Genomic DNA, 6,238 nt, shown 5'->3' with positions numbered 1-6,238 from the left:
AAGTACATATTAGTGCTCCTGGGTGCTCATCCTGGACAGTCTACTTGAGGGAATGGACACAGGAGAAATGAACAGGGTTTAAAGGGGAGGTATTTCTTCAGGCACTAAGCTCTGCAGATGGCTGCTTTTCAACTGGGGACCCCATGACAATTTACACAAGATCTCTCCCACGACCTCTCAAAGCAATTCTTTTAAGACCCCAGTCCCTGCCCTCAAGCAGCCAGGAGTCTGGTTCACTGGTATCAGATCAACTAGACCCTTCCTGAAACTTTTGTAGAGAAATGGAAGTGATTTAAACAGGGAATTTTGGCCAGGTGGAGTGGCTCACACCTATAATCCTAGTACTTTGAAAGACCGAGGTGGGCAGATTGCCTGGGCTCAGGAGTTTGATACCAGCCTTGGCAACATGGTGAAACCCTGTCTCTACTAAAAATACCAAAAAAAAAAAAAAAAGAAAAAAAAGAAAAAATTAGCCAAGCATGTGGCGCATGCCTGTAATCTCAGCTACTTGGGTGGCTGAGGTTCAGGAATCACTTGAACCTGGGAGGCAGAGGTTGCGGTGAGCCAAGATCATGTCACTGCATTCCAGCCTGGGCAATGGAGCGAGACTCTGTCTCCAAAAAACAAAACAAATAAACAAAACAGGAAATTTCAAATATGAAAGCAAGAACAAAGATGGAGAATGGGTTGGAGGTAGAAAAAACACAGAAGTAAGAAGTAGGGGCCAATAAGGAGAGTATGAATACTTTAGGCTCTGTGAGTTGATGGCGGCAAGTAGAGCCAAGGGACAGGGATAATGAAGACATAGTCTCTACTGATTGGATGTAGAAGAAACGAAAAAGGAAAGTCTAAGATGACCTTCAGTAGAAGTGGTGGAAGGGTGAATGAGGAAAGTCAGTAGCTCAGAGGAGAAGCATTTGAAGAAAGAAGATTGTGAGTGCAATAATTCAATACTCTTTTCTTTCCTGAACTGTTCCTTCGGAATCCCTATTGGTTCCCCTCTCCAGGCTTTGTTCTCCACTCCACTCCTCGCACTGGGTTTCTAAAAGGCAATCTTTACTGGATCATTCTCTGCATCTAGCCTCACAGTGGTTGCCATCACCTTAAGGTGAAAGACCAAGGTCCAGAGCGTGGCATACAAGCTCTCGAAACTCTGCCTTACCTATATCTTAGCCTCATCTCCTGCCATTCTCCTTCTTGGGCTCAACACTCCTGCCATCCTGAAATATTTGCATGGAAAAAGACAGCCAGTTTCATATGTCAGTGCTTTTGTACTTGTTAACCTCACCCTGAAATTTTTTTCCTACATTTCCTGGTTGAACTTCTCGCCATCCTGTATCAGGTGGCTAAAAACCCAGCAAAGCATTCCCTGTTGGTCCTTTCCACTCTCCTAAGGAAGATTTGTTCCAGGAAGGCAAGTCTGATGCAATATATGAAAATTATTCAGTGTAACCCACTATATTAATGGCTAAAGAAGAAAAATCACATGGTCTTATCAACTGATACAGGAAAAGCATTTTAAAAATATAACATGTATTCATGATAAAAACTCTTAGAAAAAATGGATTAGAGGGGAACCTCCTCAACTTGATAAAGAGTGTCTACCAAAAGGCTCTAGCTAATACTAATTTTAATGGTGAAGGATGGGATGCTTTCTCCATACGATCAAGAACAAGATAACGATATCTACTCTCACCACTCTTACTCAACATAATACAGGTAGTTCTGGCCAATTTCAAAAGGCACGAAAAGAAAAAAAAAAGCATGCAGATGAGAAAGGAAGAAATAAAACTATCCCTATTTGCAGATGAAATGATTGTCTAGGTAGAAAATTCCATTGAAATCTACAAAACAGCCTCCTAGAACTAATGAGTGAGTTCCTCAAGGTTGTAAGATATAATACAAACATATAAAAGCAAATTTTATTTTGGCATCCATAACAGATGGAAGTTATAGTACTTGATACAGGAATTTGTAATCTTAGAGAATGGACCTTAGATCACCATGAGAGGATCTCCTAATTCTCTCTCATCCCTTCAGTCTGTCTTGAGAAGTCTAGATACGCTGGAGTACTACCAGCTGGAAAGGTAGTATTTGGTGTCCATAACAGATAGACACCAAAATAAAAAACAAATGCCATTTACAGTTGCTAAAACAAGCGAACAATACCTCTAACAAAACACGTACAGGACTTCAATTGTACATGGTTTGTAGTGGAAAACTACAAAACACTGATGAAACAAACCAAAGAAGATCTAAATAAATGGAAAGATATAGTGTGTTTGTGGATTAGAAGATTCAATTTAATAAAGAAATCAATTCTCTGCAAATTTACATATAAGTTTAATGGAATTCCTATTAGAACCCCAGCAAGCTTGTTGTAGATATAGACACGAATATTCTAAAATTTATATGAAAATATAAAGGAACCAGAATAGCTAAAATTACTGTAAAAGAATAATAAAGTGGGAGGAATCAATCTACCTGATTTCAAGACTTATAGAGCTGTGATATTTACAGAGTGATAGACACATAGATCAATGAAGCAAATAGAGAACCTAGAAACAGACCCACAGAAATATGCCCAGCTGATTTTTGACAAAAGGTGTAAAAGCAATTCAGTGGAGGAAGGATAGCCTTTTCAATGAAGCTCAACTTAAATTTCACATTTTAAAGAATTAACTCAAAAATAAATCACATGCTTTAATGTAAAGCTATAAAACTTTAAGAAAACAAAACACAGGAGAAAATCATGGGTATCTAGGACTAGGCAAAAAGTTCTTAGATTTGCCATCAAAAGCCTGACCCATAAAAGAAAATATTAATGATTGGATTTGATCAAAATTTAAATTTTTTGCTGTGTAAAATAACCCATTATGAGAGTGAAAAGACAAACTTCAAACAGCAAGAAAACATTTACAAACCACATATCTGACAAAGAGCTAGTAGCTAGATACATAAATATCTCTCAAAACCCAACACTAAAAAATAAAACAAAAGTAACGCAATCAGAAACTGTGAAAAAGACATGAAGAAACACTTCACCGAAGAGGATAAATAGATGGCAAATATGCATTTGAAAATATTTTTAACATCATCAGCCATTAAGGAAATATGAATTAAAATCACAATGAAATATCACTACACAAGAGAATGGTTAAAATGAGAAATAGTGACAACACCAAATGATGGTGTGGATGTGGAGAAACTGTATCTCTCCTGTAACTGTATCTTTTCTCTATTTCTCCAATATTTTTGTGTGAACATGTTTCCATTTCTCTGGATAAATACTCCTAGGTATTTATCACACAAGTGTTCATAGCTGTTTTTCTGGTAGTGGCCAAAAACTATAAACAACCCAGATGTCCTTCAACAGGTGATAGCTAAACACACTATGGTACATCCATGTGGTAAAAAACATCAGCAATAAAAAGAAATGAACTTTCGATGCACACAACGAATTGGATGAAGCTTCAGGAAATTATGCAGAGTGAAAAAAGCCAATTCCAATGTGTTACATACTTGATTACAGCATTTATATAACATTCTTGAAATGACAAAATTATAGACATGGAGAATGGAGGAGGGGTTGCCAGGAGCTGAGATGGGTGTTGGAAGGAGCAGATGCAGTCGATAAGGTGGAGTGGCTATAAAAGGACAATAGAAAGGATATTTGTGGTGATGATATTGTTCTGTATCTTGTCAATATCCTGGTCTGCCATCATGCTGTAGTTTTTCAAGATGTTGCCGTTGGTTGAAAATGGGTAAAGGGTACACTGGATTTCTCTGTATTGTTTTTTACAACTGCATGTGTATCTACAGTGATCTCAAAATTAAAAGTTGAATTTAAAAAATGAAGCACAAACCACACTCATGTATTATCTCATAGTCAGAGGCCCAGACCCAGCATAACTGGTTTCTCTGCTCAGGGCCCACCTGGCTGAACCCAAAATGTCTGCCAGGGTTGCTGTCTCATCTGAGGTTTGAGGTCCTCTTTCATGCTTAATCAGGCTGTTGGTGGAATTCAGTTCCTTGTGGCTGTAGGACTGAATTTCCCATTTTCTCACTGTCGACCACAGACCATTCCAGAGACTGACAGCTGCTCCTTGCCACATGGCTCTTCAATATCCCTCTCATGCATCAAGTCTCACTTTCTAGGATGGCCCAGGCCCATTCATGAGGTTGCCTGATTAGGTAAGTCCCACTGGGATAATCTCCCTTTTGATTAACAAGTCAACAGAGTAGTAACATCACCATGGGCACTGATCTTCCATCATATTCACAGGTAAGGGAATTATGTAAGGTGTGTACACCAACCAGAAGGTGAGAATTCTGCCTCCCACAGACCATCTTAGCCCCAGCATTCTCTGTGGGATAGGCGGAAGTCTGCTGGATGGCATCACAGAGCAGTTCTCTCTGCTCATTCCTATTGTTACCAAACAATTGGTGGGCTCACTTCCCAAGTGAGCCAATTTTATGTGCCAGTATAAAAGCCAATACCATGCACTGGATTTTGAGAAAAGAAAGGCTTTATTTAGAGCCAATTGTCAAGGAGACAGGAGGAAACACTCAAATCTGTCTTCCCGAGCTGGGGACTGGATCAGGCTTTATAAACATAGGGTAATGAGCCATGATCTGATTGAGTCTTTCAATGAAGTGCTGCCAGGACGGCATGAACTGACTGGATCCTGCCACAGGGTGACACCAGGGCTCCATCAGATTGGATTCTGTATCCTGCCATTCAGGGTCTGCTTCTTAATTCAGTCCCTGCTCCCTCTCTCAGTTTGAGACCTTACACTCCACACATGGTTGAATCCTTGGTTAGTCTGGGCATACTCAGGTTATGTGACCTTCAATCTGAGGGTTCCTGGTAACTGAAAACAATTCACGATTTTGTTACATAAAAATGAAAGCAGATTGATCTGGTGCAGTTACACTATTTCCTTTGTTCCCTACTGTTGTTGATTCCTAGAGCAATTGCCTATAAACTTTCTGCACATAAATCTTGGCCTGTGAGTCTGTTTCCCAAGGAACTAGGAGTGGTGCTGTTGTACCACTGAGCTAGAGGGCATGGAAAACCGACCAGTAACATTTTATTTATTTTTATTTATTTATTTTTTGAGACAGAGTTTTGCTCTTATTGCCCAGGCTGGAGTGCAACAGCGCCATCTCAGCTTGCTTCAACCTCCGCCTCCCAGGTTCAAGTGATTCTCCTGCCTCAGCCTCCCGAGTAGCTGGGATTACAGTCATTCACCACTACGCCCAGCTAATTTTTGTATATTTAGTAGAGATGGGGTTTCACCATGTTGGGCAGGCTGGTCTTGAACTCCTGACCTCAGGTGATCCACTGGCCTTGGCCTCCCAAAGTGCTGGGATTACAGGCGTGAGCCACTGTGCCTGGCCCAACCAGTGACATTTAAAAAATCTGGACACAAGTTATACTTGGGACCCTACTTAAAAAGAAGTTGATAGAACTGTGTGGGGTAATCCCTAGGGAATCAATTTAGGAGTACTATGTGAATGATCATTGGCAACCAGATCACTCAATGGTCTTCCTCTGGATTCTGTTTGCTGTAAATCTTGATCCTTCTTTATTATCACCATCACTGCCATCATTGTCATCGCCATGACATCATAGTTACCTTATATTGAAAGCTCACTGTTTTCCAGAGAGTGCAAAACATCTTATTTACCATCTGATGAGTCATTAGAGCAGAGTAGTTAAGGGTACCAGGAGTTAGACTACCTCATGTTGAATACCAGCTTCTCCATTTAATAGCAATATGGCTTCAATTGGGTAAGTTTTCTGAGCCTCAGCTTCCTCATCTATAAAATAGGGATGGTATTTGTTTGATAAAATAACCCTTCATGTATAACTCTTAATATAGTGCTTGGTACAGAGCAAGCCCTCCATAAATGTTAGCAATTTTTTAGTCTCATGTAATTCTTATGACAGCCCTGCAAGAGGATTTATAGCTGAGTAAGCTGAGGTTCAGAGAGGTTAAGCAACTTCCCAGAATCTAACAAACAACTAAAGAGTGCCAGAGGTAAGATTTCAACCAAGTTCCTTCTGAGCATGAAGTGTTAGCCCTTAACCATTATTCTGTCTTGTTTCACCATCGTGGGGATCCACAGGGGTGACAACCCTGCCTTAAGCAGAACACAGAAAGAAAAACTAAAAACATACACACACAGAGTCAGAAAATCTCTGAAAAGGGAATGCTTATGAGAGGGATTC

Source organism: Aotus nancymaae, unplaced genomic scaffold, assembly GCF_030222135.1.
Source record: "Aotus nancymaae isolate 86718 unplaced genomic scaffold, 86718_ANA_hifiasm-v0.15.2.pri h1tg000036l, whole genome shotgun sequence".
In the NCBI taxonomy this organism is placed as follows: Eukaryota; Metazoa; Chordata; class Mammalia; order Primates; family Aotidae; genus Aotus; species Aotus nancymaae.
The sequence above is the reverse complement of the archived record's forward strand: the minus strand, read 5'-3'. Positions refer to the sequence as shown.